This window comes from Bos grunniens, chromosome 28 (genome assembly GCF_055505025.1).
Source record: "Bos grunniens cultivar Pamir isolate PY7600 chromosome 28, Bosgru_T2T1.0, whole genome shotgun sequence".
Classification (NCBI taxonomy): Eukaryota; Metazoa; Chordata; class Mammalia; order Artiodactyla; family Bovidae; genus Bos; species Bos grunniens.
In genome coordinates, this window is record NC_141192.1 from 10425569 (window position 1) to 10447428 (window position 21860).

Here is a 21860-nt window from a genome sequence, read left to right on the forward strand (position 1 = left end):
CTCCACCTCTGGCAATGGCAATGGCACCCCACTCCAGTACTCCTGCCTGGAAAATCCTATGGATGGAGGAGCCTGGTAGGCTGCAGTCCATGGAATTGCTGAGGGTCGGACATGACTGAGCAACTTCACTTTCACTTTTCACTTTCATACATTGGAGAAGGAAATGGCAACCCACTCCAGTGTTCTTGCCTGGAGAATCCCAGGGACGGGGGAGCCTGGTGGGCTGCCGTCTATGGGGTCGCGCAGAGTTGGACACAACTGAAGTGACTTAGCAGCAGCAGCAGGAACAGAGGAGAGAGGCAGAGAAGTAAATGGCACCCCACTCCAGTACTCTTGCCTGGAAAATCCCATGGATGGAGGAGCTTGGTAGGCTGCAGTCCATGGGGTCGCTAAGAGTTGGATACGACTGAGCAACTTCACTTTTCACTTTTATGCATTGGAGAAGGAAATGGCATCCCACTCCAGTGTTCTTGCCTGGAGAATCCCAGGGATGGGGGAGCCTGGTGGGCTGCCGTGTATGGGCTGCACAGAGTCGGACACAACTGAAGTGACTTAGCCGCAGCAGGGAGAGGGAGTGGGGGATGATTTGGGAGAATGGCATTAAAACATGTATAATATCATATAAGAAACAAATCGTAGTCCAGGTTCGATGCAGGATACAGAAAGGGTGCACCGGGATGACCCAGAGGGATGGTATGGGGAGGGAAGTGCGCAGGGGGTTCAGGATGGGGAACACATGTACACCCGTGGCAGATGCATGTTGATGTATGGGGAAACCAATGCAATATTGTAAAGTAAAAAAAATTAAATTAAAAAAAAAAAAGATTCTTTTATTTTTTTAGCTGAGTAGCATGTGGGATCCTAGTTCCTCAACCAGTGATTGAATCCATTTCCCTTGCATTGGAAGTCCAGAGTCTCAATCACTGGGCCATTAGGGAAGACCCTGAAAAGATTTTTTTTGAATCACTGAAGGCAAGCAAATTAAACTTGAAGTAGAGAAAATCTTCATGCTTTTGTGGCTAACTAAATGTGGGTCACAGAATACAGAAAGAAGACCTAAAGTTTAGTTTGAGTGGCACTGACTACAGGGCTTGCGCCACAAGATGACATCTGTGGGACTACTTGGCCTGGATTTAGTTTACGGTGGCTATCTGTTTTTTCCTGAAAAGAAATGAATTGAGATAATGGAGTTTACCTCAGGCGAGAATGTGCAGAGCACATCTTTCTGATGGGCTACAGATATTACGACATCACGAGCTAGTGTCAGGTCAGGTTTGCTCCAAATGGCTCACGATTCCTAAGACCTTTTGTCTTGGCTAGCTTTTTCTAAAGATGTTCTTTGAATAGTGTTTGCCACGGAGCCACACTGAGCTGGATCCTCTCCATAGATTTCCTGACAACATTCGCTGAGTAGAATTTCATGGCTCAGAGTATGCATTACTTGTTCCTCTCCTAGAGAACTGTTTGCAAGACTTTTATCCTGACTAATCGAATGCTTGAAACTTTTTATTTCCAGATGGCATTATTTAACTAGACTTACCTACTATTATTTGTGATGACATTTCCTGAGAAATTTGTTCTTTGTTTAAAGTTCCTTATTCGGTTTGGGAGCTTTAGCCATGACAATGACAGTTGCTTTTGGTATTTTGAAGGGATCTAGTGACAAATGCTAATGTGCCCCAAGGCATGTTCTCCAGGAATACTACCCTGCAGAAACTCTTCAGTAAATCTGACTACTCACGAGAAATACACCTAACAACCTCTGCCCTAGAGCTTGCCCTTATGCAATGGTTATATTTTCCAGATATGAAGATTTGCTTAGTTTTATCATTTCTCATTGAGTCAACAAACTACTCTTTGGATTCTGCCTCTTTTAGGAGTTTTCCTCTAAACATCTTGACCTTTGGGCATTATTTTTCTAAATGAACTCTCTGAACATCTCTTCTCTGGCCAATCCCATTGATGGAAGCTTCCCTTTCTAAGGCTTTCTCTTGGTAACTATTGCTGCTGCTGCTGCTATTAAGTTGCTTCAGTCGTGTCCAACTCTGTGTGACCCCATAGACGGAAGCCCACCAGGCTCCCCCGTCCCTGGGATTCTCCAGGCAAGAACACTGGAGTGGGTTTCCATTTCCTTCTTCAATGCATGAAAGTGAAAAGTGAAAGGGAAGTCGCTCCGTTGTGTCTGACTCTAGCGACCCCATGGACTGCAGCCTGCGGGGAGCTGCCCGTGAGAACGGGGTCCTTTGTCCAAAGGACACAGCTCTGGGAGCTGCCTCAGTCCTTGAGGGTTTGCTTGCAAACATAGCTCTCTGTCCCGCCACCTCAGAGATTAGGCGCTTATTTACTGCAGACACCTGGAGTTCTGTGTAAACTTCTCACGCACAGAGAAATGTTATCTGGTGTAAAAAATAATAACAGGGTGCCATTTCCATGTTCTCAAGATTTTTTGTGACTGTTTGTAAGATGTATAGGCCAACCAAGAAAAAATGTCGTCTTGTCTTTCTCACGCTTTTCTGTATAAATAGAAGATGCTGAATAAAGTTGGTGTCAGACTGCATCCCTTCGTGGATATGTGTCTGAACCTCTCGACCCCATCTTTGTTGCAGTCTCTTGCTTTAGTTTCTTTCTTAGCCCCGGCGTGCACGTTCTCGGGACCTGATCGACTTTGCCGGCTGGCACCGGCAGGTGGCGCCCGGACAGGGACTCGGAAATCAGAGCGCGAGGATGGCCGCTGCCCACCAAGATTGAGATAAGTAAAGAAAAATTCCTAACTAATTAAAGTAAAGGACAGAGAGGGTGATTGTTGAGAGTAATAAACCATGGGACAAGGCAATAGCCGCCAGTTATTTGTACATATGTTGAAAACTATGTTAAAAGGTAGGGGAATTCATGTAAATAAGTTACAGCTAAAAAAGTTTTTACTTTTTATAGAAGAGGCTTGTCCTTGGTTTCCAGAAAAAAGAACGGTTAGTCTGGAAACTTAGAAAAAAGTAGGAAAACAATTTCAGACATATTATTCCTTACATGGTCCCAATTGTGTTCCTGTGGATGCTTTTTCTTTGTGTACTCTCATAAGAGACTGTCTGGATCCTGAACATGAGGGACATAAAATTCAAACGGCTCTCAGGGATTCCACGGGACCCAAAGTTACAGAGCCTTCTGCCCCTCCACCTGAGCCGCTTTATGCTGTGCCTGAGGAAACAGCTTGTAAGGCTAGAGAGAGTGATGATGTGTTAAGCTCTGACAAACAGGAAGAGTTAAATGAACAAGCGGCTCAGTACCATAGACAGGATATGCCTTGGGAGATGATGGTTAACATGCAACCCCCCTCGGGAAAAGGGGAATTAAAACATTCAGGGCTTTCCAAAGAACAGCTGGAAAATTTAATTCAAAAGATTGTTATAGCAGTAAAAAAGGATACACAGGGAGACTCCCACTCCAGCCAGCCTGCGCCTCCAGCATATCCTCCCTCGGTTCTTGCTAGACTTGATCCACCTCCGCCTTTCGTAGAACCGCAAGAGCTTATATCTATCCCTACTTCTTTGCCCAGTGAAAACATAAAAATTAAAAGTGAGATATTATTATCTCCTCTTCAACAAGCGATTAAGTGAGCTAATAAAAAAAGAAAACATATTCCCGGGTTTTCAGAAATCTATCCAGTGTTTGAAAATGCTCAACAGCAGAGATATTATGAGCCGCTGTCCTTTAAGCAACTGAAAGAGTTAAAAATGGCTTGTGCACAATATGGCCCAACTGCGCCGTTTACTCAGGCTATTATAGAGGCTTTAGGAAATCAAAATCTGCCACCTAATGATTAGAAACAAGTTGCTCGAGCTTGTTTATCTGGAGGAGATTACTTACTATGGAAATCTGAGTTTGCTGAACAATGTGAGATCACAGCCGATATCAATCGGTGACAGGGACTGAACACCACTTATGAAATGATGGTGGGAGAGAGAGAATATCGAGACACTAATAGTCAACTTAATTATTTGCCTGGAGCCTACCCTCAGATTAGTGCTGCGGCTCTACAAACATAAAAAAAAAACTTCCAAATTCTGATAAAAAGACTAAAGATTTATCTAAAATTCGCCAGGGGCCAGATGAGCCATATCAGGATTTTGTTGCCTGCCTGCTTGAGACAATTGGTAAAATGATAGGAGATGAGCAGGCGGAGATGGTGTTGACTAAACAACTTGCTTATGAAAATGCCAGTTCAGCTTGTCAAGCTGCCCTGAGACCTTACAAAAAAAAGAGAGGCTTATCTGACTATATACAGATTTGTGCTGATATCGGCCCTTCATACATTCAAGACATAACTTTGGCCACGACATTACAAGGGTTATTGCCTTAGCTGGTTTTAGTAGATGGCTTGATAATCATTATCCCTCAGATAAAATTTTACAATTTACTCATTATCACCAATTTCTCTTCCCAAAAATCGTTGTTTCTCAGCCCCTTGCCGACGCCCTAACTGTATTTACTGATGGCTCTTCTAATGGAATAGCTAGTTTGATTATACAGGACAATACTGCCGCCTGGCATACTAATTATAAGTCTGCTCAAGAAGTAGAACTATTTGCCATTTTTCAGGCTTTATTACAAATTTCTGCTCCATTTAATTTATATTCTGACAGTCAATATATCATAAAAGCCTTAAACACTATTGAGACTGTTCCATTTATTGGTACCCTGAATTCTACTATCCTAACTCTTTTTCGTGATATACAACATTTAATTTGTTCCAGAGTTAATAAATGCTATTTTGGTCATATTCGTGCTCACTCTAGACTTCCTGGACCTTTAGCACGAGGCAATGCTTTGGCTGATGAAGCTACACGTATATTTCCTTCATTGAAACAAATGGCAAAAACTTCCCACAGCTTACACCATCAAAACAACAATAGCTTAAGACTTCAATTTGGCATTACTCGAGAAGCTGCCAGACAGATTGTTAAACAATGTCAAACATGTCCTCAATTTTTTAGCATCCCCCATTATGGAGTTAATCCTCAAAGATTGTTGCCAAACAATATATGACAAATAGATGTTACCCATATTCCTAAATTTGGTAAACAAAAATTTGTTCATGTTACTATTGACACCTTCTCTGGCTTTTTACATGCCTCTCTACAATCCGGAAAAGCTAACAAACATTGTATAGCTCATTACATTAAATGTTTTGCTGTTATGGGAACCCCTAAAACCATAAAAACAGACAATGGTCCAGGATACACTAGAAAAAATTTTCAATTATTTTGTACACAATTGTCTATCTCACATAAAACAGGTATCCCTTATAATCCTCAAGGTCAAGGAATTATTGAACAGACACATCAAACTCTCAAACATCAATTACAAAAACTAAAGAAGGGGGAATTATATCCCAATACCCCCTCCAACTCTCTAAACCATGCTTTATTTGTTCTAAATTTTTTACAATTGGATATAAGTGGCCGTTCAGCAGCACAGCGATTTTGGAACTTTGATGCACAAACAATAAGACCTAAAGTCTTTTGGAAAGACCCACTTGTGGGAAAATGGTATGGACCAGATCCAGTACTAATCTGGGGACGAGGGCATGTTTGTGTTTTCCCACAGGATGCCAAAGCGCCGCGCTGGCTGCCGGAAAGGTTGGTACGCACGGCGGAGACAATCTCTAGCAAACCAGATGAAGAGATTGGCGATTCAAGAACATGATGAATTACCATCTCGGCAACAACTTCAGGCATTGATGCGAGAGGCACAGAATTGTGTTGCTGTGCAGGGCGATCCAATATTGCCTTTAAGCTTCCTGATAACCTTATTAATTATCTTAAATCAGATTTACACTACACACTCTGAAGAATATTCAAATGCTTACTGGGCTTATTTTCCTGACCCTCCCCTTCTCCAACCTGTGGGCTGGGAGGGTCAGTCCATTCCCATATACACTAACAAAACTGTTTTATTTCTTGCACCTTGTTTAATTAAAAAACTGATTGATGATCTATGGATGATAAAGGCTTCCATCTATGGAAATGGTCTGCGGTTAAAGGAACATAAGTGTGTGCCTATATAAAAAGAAAGGGGGAGATGCGGGGAGCTGCCCGTGAGAACGGGATCCTTTGTCCGAAGGACACAGCTCTGGGAGCTGCCTCAGTCCTTGAGGGTTTGCTTGCAAACATAGCTCTCTGTCCCACCACCTCAGAGATTAGGTGCTTATTTACTGCAGACACCTGGAGTTCTGTGCAAACTTCTCACGCACAGAGAAATGTTATCTGGTGTAAAAAATAATAACAGGGTGCCATTCCCATGCTCTCAAGATTTCTTGTGACTGTTTGTAAGATGTATAGGCCAACCAAGAAAAAACGTCAACTGTCTTGTCTTTCTCACGCTTTTCTGTATAAATATAAGATGCTGAATAAAGTTGGTGTCAGACTGCGTCCCTTCGTGGAGACATGTCTGAACCTCTTGACCCCATCTTTGTTGTAGTCTCTTGCTTTAATTTCTTTCTTAGCCCCGCCGTGCACGTTCTCGGGACCTGATCGACTTTGCCGGCTAGCACCGGCAGCAGCCTACCAGGCTCCTCCGTCCATGGGATTCTCCAGGCAAGAACACTGGAGTGGGTTTCCATTTCCTTCTCCAATGCATGAAAGTGAAAAGTGAAAGGGAAGTCGCTCAGTTGTGTCTGACTCTAGCGACCCCATGGACTGCAGCCTACCAGGCTCCTCCTTCCATGGGATTTTCCAGGCAAAATTACTGGAGTGGGGTGCCATTGCCTCTAAATGAATCATTGGAAGTACTTCTTTCAGATCAAAGCTATTTGGGAATTTCCCTCTTGATTTCTGTCAATTTGACTCTGATGCTCCTTAATAGACTTGAGGAATAATGTCTTGGTCAACCTCTTTTCTACATGGTAATCCCCCTGAAGGAGCTGCCTGGGAAATTGGGCCCCATTTACATTTGTTTGTTGATGAAATATCTATTGATATCACTTGAGGAAATGTGTCTTAATTATTCTTTATAAAATCATATATATATTAATTAAATTAAATCTATTATATGTACATATTTTAAGCATTGCTTTTTGAAGACCAATTTCATAAATAGCCTTATTCGAGGATCTCAGGGCTCTTGGCCTAATTATTTTGTGGCTAATTTTATTCATAGAATCTTTCAAGTCAGCAACTGATTTTTGAGGCATCTCATAAACACCAGTTTTATGCACTGATTGTGACAGTGATGAATATTGAGGAATTTTTTTTCCCCTGGCTAACTTTTCTCATGAAATTGCTTTCTATTGGCCATTACTCATGAGCATTTTCCCTAGCCAGGCTCATCTGCAGAATTTATCTCCCCAGTGATAATTCTTGCATAGTCTCTCCTCAGCTAGTTGCATCCATGTAGTTCATTTTTCAGATAAATGACCTGGAGGTAATTCATTCTGGCCCATTATGGTCTTGGAAAAGTCCAGTGGTGACTTTTTTGGGGTAGTAGGGAATAATTGCAGTCTGACTGAAAACAGACATGTGTTTCATCACAGGGGCAATGATTTCTGATCAGCTTCTCCCTTCTTGGCATTATGTATGCAAACTTTTCTTTTACGGTACCTCTTGTGGGGCAATTTTTGCCCCAATAACTGGTATCTGGGAACTGTATTTCCTCATGAAATATTTGATTATTCCATTTCACTTAGGCTAAACTTATCTACAAGTGTAATATTTTTTATACATTATCTTTGGATGCTATCATTTTCATCAGGGAGGTCATCCTTTTTGATGATGGCAACCAGAAAAAAAATTTTTTTCTTTTCTAATAATTTATTTGAGGAGGAAAGACCTAAGAAATTCCATCCAGTGTCAGGATAACTTCTGACCATATCTTCCAAAAGTCCACTTTCTGGGAACACTTAATAGGATTTTCTTTCATCTGTGACATCCAGACTTGCCTTTTGTTGAAAGTTATCAGAAGGAGTTTCTTCTTGTCAAATAGAACTTGAACATGGACATAGAAAGACCCAGAGAACCTCCCCTGTGCCAACATCAGACATGCAACAGGGCTCAACTGTGAGCCATCCTTGGGGAACTGTTGGCGCATGCATTGAACTCTCTTCATACAAATCATAACTTTAATCCTGCCCAGAAAAGTCACTCACTGGTGTTTCTTTGCCGACAGGAATCCTCTTATAGCCACATTATTAGCTGATTTAAGCCATTTCATTCTCATATTCTGAAAATATGTGGTTGTGACATCACAGCTGTTGCATTTGTTCCCCCAAAGTCATTCTTCATGTTGTCTTTCCAAAGATAGAAAAGGGGGATCTATTCTGCCCTACAGAATACTATTCAACCTTTTGAAAAATATTTACAATCTATATAAAAATATAACAATGATGTTACTAGGTACTGATTATTCAAAAGAATATTTTCACTGGAAAATGTTACTCTGTCACTAAGAAGAGCTTTAGTGATGGACTTTATCACTTATATCACTTATAACAGTGTCTCTAAAGGATCTAACATGAATTTTTGAAGTATCCTGTTTGGATTGTAAATGCCTAGAGTGTCAAGTAATTTTGGTTGATAATCAAGACAATAAAATATGCATGAGTGAGCTTAAATGCTTCTGTATAACAATGATCACTGGAAAGCTCTTTGAAGATTTTATTTCCTATCTGAGAGGTAAGAAAAAGACTGCAATTGATTTGGAACAAAATATCCAAAGACTAATGGCACCCCACTCCAGTACTCTCACCTGGAAACTCCCACAGATGGAGGAGCCTGGTGGGCTGTAGTCCATGGGGTCGTTAAGAGTCGGACATGACTGAGCGACTTTCCTTTCACTTTTCACTTTCATGCTTTGGAGAAGGAAATGGCAACCCACTCCAGTGTTCTTGCCTGGAGAATCCCAGGGATGGGGGAGCCTGGTGGGCTTCCATCTATGGGGTCTCACAAAGTCGGATATGACTGAAGCGACTTAGCAGCAGCAGCAGCAGCAGCAGAGATCTTTTCAAGAAAATTAGAGATACCAAGGCAACACTTCTTGCAAAGATAGGTGCAATTAAGGACAGAAATGGTATGGACCTAACAGAAGCAGAAGATATTAAGAAGAGGTGGCAAGAATACACTGAAGAACTATACAAAAAAGCTATTAATGACCCAGATAACCAGTATGGTATGACCACTCACCTAGAGCCAGACATCCTGGAGTGTGAAGTCAAGTGAGCCTTAGGAGGCATCACTGTGAGCAAAGCTAGTGGAGGTGATGGAATTCCAGCTGAGCTATTTCAAATCCTAAAAGATGATTCTGTGAAAGTACTGCACTCAATATGCCAGAAAATTTAGAAAACTCAGCAGTGGTCACAGGACTGGATAAGGTCAGTTTCCACTCCAATCCTAAAGAAAGGCAATGCCAAAGAGTGCTCAAAGTACCGCACAGTTGCACTCATCTCACACGCTAGCTAAGTAATACTCAAAATTCTCAAGCCAGTCTTCAGCAGTATGTGAATCATGAACTTCCAGTTGTTCAAGCTGGATTTTGAAAAGGCAGAGGAACCAGAGATCAAATTGCCAACATCCATTGGATTATATAAAGAGTGAGAGAGTTCCAGAAAAACATCTACTTCTGCTTTATTGACTACACAAAAGCCTTTGACTGTGTGGATCACAACAAACTGTGGAAAATTCTTCCAGAGATGGGAATACCAGACTGCTTTACCTGCCTCCTGAGAAATCTGTATGTAGGTCAAGAAGCAACAGTTAAAACTGGACATGGAACAACAGACTGGTTCCAAATCAGGAAAGGAGTACGTCAAGGTTGTATATTGTCACCCTGCTTATTTAACTTATATGTAGAGTATATCATGTAAAATGGACTGGAATGAGCAAATTTAACTCAGTTGACCATTATATCTACTACTGTGGGCAAGAATCCCTCAGAACAAATGGAGTAGCCATCATAGTCAACAACAGAGTCCGAAATGCAGTTCAGTTCAGTTCAGTTCATTCCCTCAGTTGTGTTTGACTGTTTGTGACCCCATGGACTGCAACACACCAGGCCTCCCTGTCCATCACCAACTCCCACAGTTTACTCAAACTCATGTCCATTGAGTCTGTTATGCCATCCAACCATTTAATCTTCTGTCGTCACCTTCTCCTCCTGTCTTCAATCTTTCCCAGGATCAAGATCTTTTCCAATGAGTCAGTTCTTTGCATGAGGTGGCCAAAGTATTGGAGTTTCAGCTTGAGCATCAGTCCTTCCAATGAATATTCAGGACTGATTTCCTTTGGGATAGACCAGTTGGATCTCCTTGCAGTCCAAGGGACTCTCAAGAGTCTTCTCCAACACTACAGTTCATAAGCATCAATTCTTTGGCACTCAGCTTTCTTTATGGTACAACTCTCACATCCATACATGACTACTGGAAAAACCATAGCCTTGACTAGATGAACCTTTTTTGGCAAAGTAATGTCTCTGCTTTTTAATATGCTGTCTAGGTTGGTCATAACTTTTCTTCCAAGGTGCAAGTGTCTTTTAATTTCATGGCTGCAATCACCATCTGCAGTGATTTTGGAGCCCCCAAAATAAAGTCTGTCACTGTTTCCATTATTTCCCCATCTATTTGCCATGAAGTGATGGGACCAGATGCCATGATCTTCGTTTTCTGAATGCTGAATTTTAAGCCAACATTTTCACTCTCCTCTTTCACTTTCATTAAGAGACTCTTTAGCTCTTCTTCACTTTCTGCCATAAGGGTGGTGTCATCTGCATATCTGAGGTTATTGATATTTCTCCCGGCAATCTTGATCCCAGCTTGTGCTTCATCCAGCCCAGTGTTTCTCGTGATGTACTCTGCATATAAGTTAAATAAGCAGGGTGACAATATACAGTCTTGAAATGCAGTACTTGCATGCAATCTCAAAAATGACAGAATGATCTCTGTTAGTTTCCAAGGCAAACCACTGAATATCACAGTAATCCAAGTCTATGCCCCGACCAGTAATGCTGAAGAAGCTGAAGTTGAACAGTTCTATGAAGACCTAAAAGACCTTTACAACTAACACACAAAAAAGATGTCCTTTTCATTATATGGGACTGAAATGCAAAAGTAGGAAGTCAAGAGACACCTGGAGTAACAGGCAAATTTAGCCTTGGAGTACAAAACAAAGCAGGTCAAAGGCTAACAGAGTTTTGCCAAGAGAACTCACTGGTCATAGCAAACTCCCTCTTTCAACAACACAAGAGCAGACTAAACATGGACATCACCAGGTGGTCAATATTGAAATCAGATTGATTATATTCTTTGCAGCCAAAGATGTAGAAGCTCTATAGTTATCAAAAACAAGACCAGGAGCTGACTGTGGCTCAGATCGTGAACTCCTTATTGCCAAGTTCAGACTTAAATTGAAGAAAGTAGGGAAAACCACTAGACCGTTCAGGTATGACCTAAATCAAATCCCTTACAATTGTACAGTGGAAGTGAGAAATAGATTCAAGGGATTAGATTGAGAGACAGAGTGCCTGAAGAACTATGGCTAGAGGTTTGTGACATTGTACAGGAGGCAGTGATGAAGACCATCCCCAAGAAAAAGAAATGCAAAAAGGCAAAATGGTTGTCCGAGGAGGCCTTACAAATAGCTGAGAAAAGAAAAGACATGAAAGGCAAAGGCGAAAAGGAAAGATATGCAGGGTATATCATGCAAAATGCCAGGCTGGATAAAACACAAGCTGGAAATCAAGATTTCTGGGAGAAATACCGATAACCTCAGATAAGCAGATGACACCACCCTTATGGCAGAAAGTGAAGAACTAAGAGCCTCTTGATGAAAGTGAAAGAGGAGAGTGAAAAAGTTGGCTTAAAGCTCAACATTCAGAAAATGAAGATCATGGTATCCAGTCCCATCACTTCATGGCAAATAGATGGGGAAACAATGGAAACAGTGACAGACTTTATTTTCTTGGGCTTCAAAATCACTGCAGATGGTGACTGCAGCCATGAAATTAAAAGATGTTTGCTCCTTGGAAGAAAAGCTATGACAAATCTAGATAGCATATTAAAAAGCAGGTATGTTACTTTGCCAAAAAAGATCCATCTAGTCAAGGCTATGGTTTTTCCAGTAGTCATGTATAAATGTGAGAGTTGGACTGTAAAGAAAGCTGAGCGCCAAATAATTAATGCTTTTGAAATGTGGTGTTGGAGAAGACTCTTGAGAGTCCCTTGGACTGCAAGGAGATCCAGCCAGTCCACCCTAAAGGAAATCAGTTCTGAATATTCATTGGAAGGACTGATGCTGAAGCTAAAGCTCCAAATCTTCGGCCACCTGATGCAAAGAACTGACTCATTGGAAAAGACCCTCATGCTGGGAAAGATTGAAGTCGAGAGGAGAAGGGGGTGGCAGATGAGGAGATGGTTGGATGGCATCACCAATTCAATGGACATGAGTTTAAGCAAGCTCCAGGAGTTGGTGATGGACAGGGAAGCCTAGAGTGCTGCAGATCATGGGGTCACAAAGAGTCGGACATGACTAAGCGACTGAACTGAACTGATCCACAGAGAGGAGAACTGAACTTTCTTTATTGGACAGCATCAGGCAGCGCTGCCTGGCAGGCGTGTGGGTTCCTGACAGACAGACTCGAGCGCCACCTCCTGGCCCTCTGACCTTGGGACAGTCATCAACTTCTGAACCTTAGTCGTTTTCTCATCCACAACATGGCAATTGTTTAAATCTCCATCTCATGGAGTGTTGTAAGAAATAAATGAGATAATGCAGTTAAGCACTTAGCATAGGGCCTGGCTCATAGTCAACATCCAACAATAGAAGTCAGATACTATTCTTGACAATGATGATCGTGCTTTTAAAGTATGTCCTTTTAAACATGTGTGGAGGAATGAACTCGAGTGGGAAGTGGGAATTTCCGTGTTCCCATTCGAAAGGTATGAGAAATTTGATGACCATATACCCTTTGAGTGTGAGTAAGCTCCGGGCATTGGTGAGGGACAGGGAAGTCTGATGTGCTACAGTCCATGGGGTTGCAAAGAGTGGGACATGGTAAAACAACTCAGCATGCGTGCACATGCTCCATCCTAGATTTTAGCTCTTTGGGAGAGGTCCTGATTTTAAAGTCCCTTCAAAAGTATGCATAATATTTTGGGGTGAATTTGCTCAACCTCTTAATTTCTCGTGAACAAATAAAAGTTGGAAGCCATATTAGATTTCTCTGTTCCATTCACTGTGGCTCCCTCCCAGATCTAGCCCTTCCCCTGCACCCTGAGCCCCTCTGGCAGCATCTCACACACATCTCCTTTGTTTCAGAGAGTTTTCACTCCTGTCTCCGTGCCGTTGCACAGGCCCCTTTGCTCTGAAATGCTCTCTATAGTGTCATTCAGCTGCCTTTGTTTATGTTGACATCTCTCCCTGCACTGGACCCTTCTGTGGTCACTGAACACCTCCTGTGCACTTGATGCTGAATTCCTTACTGTTCTTGTCCAACAAGCAGCCCTTTATCAGTAAACAGGACAGGTGAAGACAGCTGCCAACCACAAGAACCAAAGGGTAAGGAAAATAAGAGTCTGTCTCCAGTTGCTTGTCAGCTGTTCAGGACGAGTAAAGCAAGCCTGGTCAGAGGTGAGACACACAATCTTAGAGAGGTGAGAAAGACTATAAGCTGAGTGAAGGCATTCAGCTCCATTTAGAAAGAATGTGTCTGTCTGAAGGGGGGCAGCATGAGCACTGTCTGTGACTTCTAGGCACTCTCTCAGTGGGAGAAGACATTTCACTTAGCCATCCATCTTCAATCCCTGGCCAAGGCTAGCTGCAGAAAAGCTTATGCATATGGGAACCAGTCACAGCTTGGTCTGTCCTGGACTGCAGCATAAAGCCTTCTCAGCTGGGAGAGGGATGGGGCTTCTGAGCTGAGTGCCCTTAGCCCTATGCTTCCAAGGCTGCTCCTCTGAGGACAGTGCTGGTGAGTAAGTTCAAGCCCTCCTGTTGGGATTTGAGCACTGGCTCTCCCTCTTCTAGCTCCATGGGCTCAGGCAGGCTACCTAATGTCCTTGTGTCTCAGTTTCTTCACTGCTAAACTGGGGAAAAAACAGTATGTATTTGCAAAACATATATCTGAGGGTTTAGTATCCATACATAAAGGGGCTTCCTAGGTGGCGCTAGTGGTAAAGAACCCACCTGTCAATGCAGGAGATGCAAGTTTGATCCTTGGGTCTGGAAGATCCCCTGGGCAAAGGTATGGCAACCCACTCCAGTATTCTTGCCTGGAGAATCCCATGGACAGAGGAGCCTAGTGGGCTACAGTCCGTAGGGTTACACAGTTGGACACAACTAAAGCGACTTAGCATGCGCATCTACATAAGGAACTTTACTATTTTTCATGTATGATTGGAAGAAAATAAAAGTAAAATAATTCAGTGTAGCAAGAGTATAAAGAAATGACCATTTTCACGTAGGAGTGTAAATTAGTCTATACTTTGCAGGTGACAGCTTGGCAAAATTGATTGCAATTAAAATTAATGTTTATTTTTAAAATAATAAATAAACAAAAGTTAAAATATAAGGACACTGAGGAGGTTTAAAAATGGACTATAGATAAGGTAAGAATTTTACAACTTTAACATTTTAAAACTTTTAATAACTAATTTTGAGATAGTTGTAGATTTACACGCAGTTCTATGAAATAATATAGAGAGATCCCATGTACAAATGGTAACATTTTGTACAACTATGGGCTTCCCAAGAGGCACTAAGTGATTCTTTACCACTCCCAAGTGGTAAAGAACCCACTTGCTAGTACAGGAGACATAAGGAACACAAGTTCGATCCCTGGGTTGGGAAGATCCCTTGGGGTAGGGCATGGCAACCCATTCCAGTATTCTTGCCTGGAGAATCCCGTGGACAGAGGAGCCTGGAAGGCTACAGTCCATGGGGTCTTATAGAATTGAACACAACTGAAGCAACTTGGCATGCATACTGTATAATATTGACATTGGTACAATCTACCAATCTGGTTCAGACTTCTTCAGTCAACTTGTACTTATTTGTATATGAGTATGGGTGCATGTGTGTGTTTAATTCTAAGTAATTTCTTTCATATGTGTGGCTTTGTGTATCCACCACCACAATTGAAATATGTAACAGTTCTATCACCACAAAAATTCTTTTTCTTGTCCTTTTATAACCACATCCACCTCCCACTTTCCCTAACCCCTAACCTAAGCCTTGGCAATCACTAACCTAGTCTGTCTCTGTAATTTTGTCATTTCAAGAATGTTATGTAAGTGGGCTGATTTAGCATGTATAAACACTTGGCCTAATTTCCTTCAGATTCATCTAAGTGTTCATGTATCAACTGTTCATTTCTCTTTATTTTTTTTTGTTCATTACTCTTTATTGCTGAGTAATATTCTATGACATTCTACCACAGTTTATTCACCCACCGAAGAATAAGTAACTGGGTTATTTCCAATTTTTCCTATTATGAATAAAACTTTTATAAACATTCACATAAGGTTTGTGTGTGAACATAAGTGTTAATTTTTCTGGAATATGTGCCCAAGAGTACACTTGCTGGGTTGTATAGCAGTTAACTATATGCTTGGTTTCATAAGAAACTACTCAACTGTTTCCCAGAGTAACTGTACCACTTTACATTCCCACCAGCATTAAGCCATTTTCAAACCAGCTTGGGAAGACTGAAAGCTTCATTATGTGAGTAATAAATCTTTTCATACCTCCTTGCTATGTGGCCGCAACACCCTGAAGTTCTAAGTCCATGCCTGAGGCCCTTTTCCTATAACCCATAACTGAGATCTATTCCTATAACCCATCCTTGACCTAGGACTTATTACTTTTTCACTAGGAACCAATATGTCCAATCTTTAAAAAAAAATTCTTAAATAAAATGTTTTTGCTTCTCAGGTAGAAAACAAAATAAATTGCCTTTTCATTACCATGGGGACTACCTGAAGTAAATGAGGAGTTGATTACACAAATCACAATATTTCACATTTCTTTGCCCAAAAATGGTTTGTTTCTTCCAACCCCACCCCACCACTTTCTATAAAAGGAAATGGCCACCTTAACCTATGTTAGAAAATTTTCACTTTTCATCTAGAATAGTGCTTCTCAAACAGAGGCGATGTTGTCTCCCTGGTGGGGTGACCAGTAGTTCAAATTTGCCCAGGTCTTTCCTGATTTTGAGCTTCCCAGTTGGCACAAAGTTAAAGAATCCACCTGCCAATGCAGGAGATGCAAGAGACATCTTCCTGGGTCAGGAAGATCCTCTGGAGTAGGAAATGCTACTCTACTCCAGTATTCTTGCCTGGAAAATTCCATGGACAGAGGACCCTGGTGTCTACAGTCCATGGGGTCACAAACAGTGACCTGACTGGACATGACTGAGCACACACACACCTATTTCCTGATTTTAGCACTGAAATTCTGTGTCCTAGGTAACTTTTCGAAGTAAACTAGGACCATGGGTCACCCTTCCCACAGGGGACATTAGACAGTGTATAGCAGACATTTGGGAGAAGGCAATGGCACCCCACTCCAGTACTCTTGCCTGGCAAATCCCATGGACAGAGGAGCCTGGTAGGCTGCAGTCCAAGGGGTCACTAGGAGTCGGACATGACTGAACGACTTCACTTTCATTCATTGGAAAAGGAAATGGCAACCCACTCCAGTGTTCTTGCCTGGAGAATCCCAGGGACGGGAGCCTGGTGAGCTGTGGTCTATGGGGTTGCACAGAGTCGGACACGACTGAAGCGACTTAGCAGCAGCAGCAGCAGACATTTGACATCTGGAAACATTTTTGATTTTTAAACTAGGGTATATGGGTGTGTACTACTGACATCTATTTTTTTCATTGAAGTATAGTTGATTTACAATCTTGTGTTAGTTTCTGATGCAAAGTGGTTCAGATATATACATACATCTGAATCTTCATTTTAGATTATTACACAATATTGAATATAGTTCCCTGTGCTATACAGTAGGACCTTGTTATTTGTCTGTTTTATGTATAGTAGTGTGTATCTGTTAATCTCAAACTCCTAATTTATCCCTCCCCTCACCTTTCCCTTTTGGTAACCATATGTTTGTTTTCTATGTCTGTGAGTCTATTTCTGTTTTGTAAATAAGCTCATTTGTATCATTTTCTAGATTCCACATTTAACTGATACTGTATGATATTTTTCTCTATCTGACTTACTTCACTTTGTGTGATAATTTCTAGATCCATCCATGTTGCTGCAACTGTCATTATTCCATTCTTTTTTTAAAATTTTTTTAAATTTTATTTTTAAACTTTACAATATTTTATTGGTTTTGCCAAATATCAAAATGAATCCACAACAGGTATACATGTGTTCCCCATCCTGAACCCTCCTCCCGCCCCATACCATCCCTCTGGGTCGTCCCAGTGCACCAGCCCCAAGCATCCACTATCGTGTATCGAACCTGGACTGACGACTTGTTTTATACATGGTATTCTACATGTTTCAATGCCATTCTTCCAAATCTTCCCACCCTCTCCCTCTCCCACAGAGTCCATGAGACTGTTCTATACATCAGTGTCTCTTTTGCTGTCTCGTATACAGGGTTATTGTTACCATCTTTCTAAATTCCATATGTATGCGTTAGTATACTGTATTGGTGTTTTTCTTTCTGGCTTACTTCACTCTTTATAATAGGCTCCAGTTTCATCCACCTCATTAGAACTGATTCAAATGTATTCTTTTTAATGGCTGAGTAATACTCCATTGTGTATATTTACCATAGCTTTCTTATCCATTCATCTGCTGATGGACATCTAGGTTGCTTCCGTGTCCTGGCTATTATAAACAGTGCTGCGATGAACATTGGGGTACGTGTGTTTCTTTCCCTTCTGGTTTTCTGGATTGCTGGATCATAAGGCAGTTCTATTCCCAGTTTTTTAAGGAATCTCCACACTGTTCTCCATAGTGGCTGTACTAGTTTGCATTCCCACCAAGAGTGTAAGAGGGTTCCTTTTTCTCCACACCCTCTCCAGCATTTATTGCTTGTAGACTTTTGGATCGCAGCCATTCTGACTGGTCATTCTTTTTTTATGACTGAGTAAGGCTATGGTTTTTCCAGTAGTCATGTATGGATGTAAGAGTTGGACTGTGAAGAAAGCTGAACGCTTTCATCATAGATGTTCAATGTAGGCGGAAGCTCTGGCTTCAGCCAGGGATGACTTCATGAGAGTGCAACCTGTACAGTTACACAGGACCAAATTTGGAAAGGTTGCACACTTGGTTTAATGCTCTGCTGTTGTCATCTTGAAGCACGTAACTTTGATCAAGGCAGCCCTTATTTTCCTTTTGCACTAGGTTCTGCATATTATGTAGCCAATTCGGGGCCTAGAGGAAGGGGTTGACAATCTGAAATTGCAACCTAATCCTTGTGCCAATCAAAACTGGCTAGCTTGCCCTTTTCACATGTCTGCCATGAGTTGCCAGCCCTTATGTACTTTGATTCATTTACTTATTCAGCATATATTACTGGCCACTTTTTGCACATTGGGCACTCTTTTAGGTGATGAATATATCAAAGTACACTTGATCTTAGCCAAAAGGCCGAGAAGCAATGGAAATATCAAAGTAAACAGACAAAATCCATGCTTTCTTGAAGCTCACACTCTCTTGAGGGAGACTCACAGAGGAGACTGTGTGAAATGTTGTGGGTGGCAGTATAAACAGGATGTAGCTATAGGAAGCATGGAGTTTCCTGGTGAATCAATGATAAAGAATCTGCCTGCAATGCAGGGGATGCAGGAGACCATGAGTTCAGTCCCTGGGTTGGGAAGATCTCTTGGAGGAGGGCATGTCAATCCACTCCAGTATTCTTGCCTGGAGAATCCCATGGATAGAGGAGCCTGGCGGGCTACAGTCTATAGGGTCGCACAGAGTTGGACACGACTGAACACACAATAAACTGTGGAAGATTCTGAAAGATATGGGAATACCAGACCACCTGACCTGCCTCTTGAGAAACCTGTATGCAGGTCAGGAAGCAACAGTTAGAACTGGACATGGAACAACAGACTGGTTCCAAATAGGAAAAGGAGTACGTCAAGGCTGCATATTGTCATCCTGCTTATTTAACTTCTATGCAGAGTACATCATGAGAAATGCTGGGCTAGAAGAAGCACAAGCTGGAATCGAGATTGCCGGGAGAAATATCAATAACCTTCGATATGCAGATGACACCACCCTTATGGCAGAAAGTGAAGAGTAACTAAAAAGCCTTTTGATGAAAGTGAAAGAGGAGAGTGAAAAAGTTGGCTTAAAGCTCAACATTCAGAAAACGAAGATCATGGCATCTGGTCCCATCACTTCATGGCAAATAGATGGGGAAACAGTGGAAACAGTGTCAGACTTTATTTTATGGGGCTCCCAAATCACTGCAGATGGTGATTGCAGCCATGAAATTAAAAGACGCTTACTCCTTGGAAGGAAAGTTATGACCAACCTAGATAGCATATTGAAAAGCAGAGACATTACTTTGCCAACAAAGGTCTGTCTAGTCAAGGCTCTGGTTTTTCCAGTGGTCATGTATGGATATGAGAGTTGGACTGTGAAGACAGCTGAGTGCCGAAGAATTGATGCTTTTGAATTGTGGTGTTGGAGAAGCCTCTTGAGAGTCCCTTGGACTGCAAGGAGATCCAACCAGTCCATCCTAAAGGAGATCAGTCCTGGGTGTTCTTTGGAAGGAATGATGCTAAATCTGAAACTCCAGTCCTTTGGCCACTTCATGCAAAGAGTTGACTCATTGGAAAAGACTCTGATGCTGGGAGGAATTGGGTGCAGGAGGAGAAGGGGATGACAGAGGATGAGATGGCTGGATGGCATCACCGACTCGATGGATGTGAGTTTGAGTGAACTCCGGGAGTTGGTGATGGATAGGGAGGCCTGGCGTGCTGCGATACATGGGGTCGCAAAGAATCAGACATGACTGAGCGACTGAATGGAACTGAACTGAAGAGACTGAGCACGCACACATGCACGCACACAGGAAGCATTGATAGGATGGCTGAAAAGACCTCATTGCAAAGGCAACTTTTGAATGAAGATGTAAAGGAAGAGAGTGTCCACTTTAATAACAGAATAGCCAATTATTTTACCAGCTACAGTGTTTATTAGGGAATAGCAGAGGAATTTCAATTCAGACCATAAGCAAATCCAGAGAAGGAGGAAAAGGAACTTGCTTTTATAGAGAAAAGGGGGAAATTGGGAGGGGCTGCAGTAATCAAAGAGCTTACTGGAAGAAGCTGGGAGCCCCAACTATGGATGCTTCTTATTGGTTGTTCTACTACAGTCTCTTACTGGCTGGAACCCGGGGTGGAGGGAAGTTTTATTCCTCTGTGTGTGTGTGTGTGTGTGTGTGCACGCGCGCTCAGTCATATCTTAACTCTTTGCAACCCCATGGACTGTAGCCTGCAAGGATCCTCTGTCCATGGAATTTTCTGTCCATGGAGTGGGTTGCCATTTCCTACTCCAGGGGATCTTCCCGACTCAGGGATCAAACTTGCATCCCTTGTACCTCCTGCATTGGCATGTGAATTCTTTTCCACTGTGCCACCTGGGAAGCCCTTTATTCTCTGTGCTGGATGCTAAAGTAGAGGCACCTTCAGGTGGAGAATTAGGCAAGTATCTTTTCCTATTTGGAGCAACTGAGGATGTGTGGAGGGGCATGAGAATTCTCCCTACTGGCCTGTCCCAACTCCAACTTTGACTGAAGTTTTTTTTTTTTTTTTAATTCTATAAGAGAATCTGCAGAAATCCAGGGGTGTGGGGAGGTGAGAGCTTTCCAAGTGGAGGGGAAGAGAATGTAAAAGTTCTGAGACTAAAGCATGCTAGTGCTGTTTGAAGAACAGAAAGTTGGCATGGCTGGTGTGGAAAGAACAAAATGGAGAATAAACAAGGTGATGCAGAATCACTCTTATAGAGTCGGGCAGGTCATGGTGCCGGCCTTAAATGTTTCTGTGACTGAGATGGGAAGCTACTCGTTAGACATGATCAGATGTAATGTTTTACCAACATCATCCTGCTTTAATGTTGAGGTTAGACTAGAAAAGGTCAAGGGCAAAAGAAGGGAGATCAGTTAGCAGTCTGTTGTAACAATCAGGGCAAAAGATGATGGTGACTTATGCTTTTAGGTGGCTGAATTCTGTCTTTATTTTAAATGGAAAGTCAACAGACCAATTTAGGGCTAACAAAAATAGGAGAGCCCAGGATGACACCAAGAGTTCTGACCTGAGCAAATTAAAAAAAAAAAAATAGTAGAAACCAATTCAGGGAGAATATCAGGGATTCCATTTGGATTACAGTTGTTCCTTGAACAACATGAGTTTGAACTGCACAGATTCACTTACATGTGGTTATTTTCCAAGAGTAAATACACTGACTTCACAGTCAGTGGTCTGTTGAATCCAAGGATGTGCAGGAACCTCAGATATGGATAGCCAACTCAACGTAACTTACGTGTGGATAAACCCCTGCATTGTTCAAGAGTCAACCATGGTTAGGTTAGAGATATCCATTGTTTATCCAAGTGGAGGTAGCAAACTGGGAGTCATGTTCAAGGAAATCTTGATTAAAGATATAAATATCAGATCATCAGCATATAGATATTTGAATGAATACAGATGGAAAATGATGGAAAAAATTTCAAACCTTTGAGTTTTACTGTCACTGGAGTTGTTTCAAAAATAAAGACATGTAAACACCCTGAAGAGCCTAATTGCAAAATTCAGCTAAAGCTGAGGTACAAACATTTGAAACGGATGTGTCTTCACTGTCTAGTTTCCAAAAAATGATAAAGCAAGAGGAAAAAAATTCTCATCAG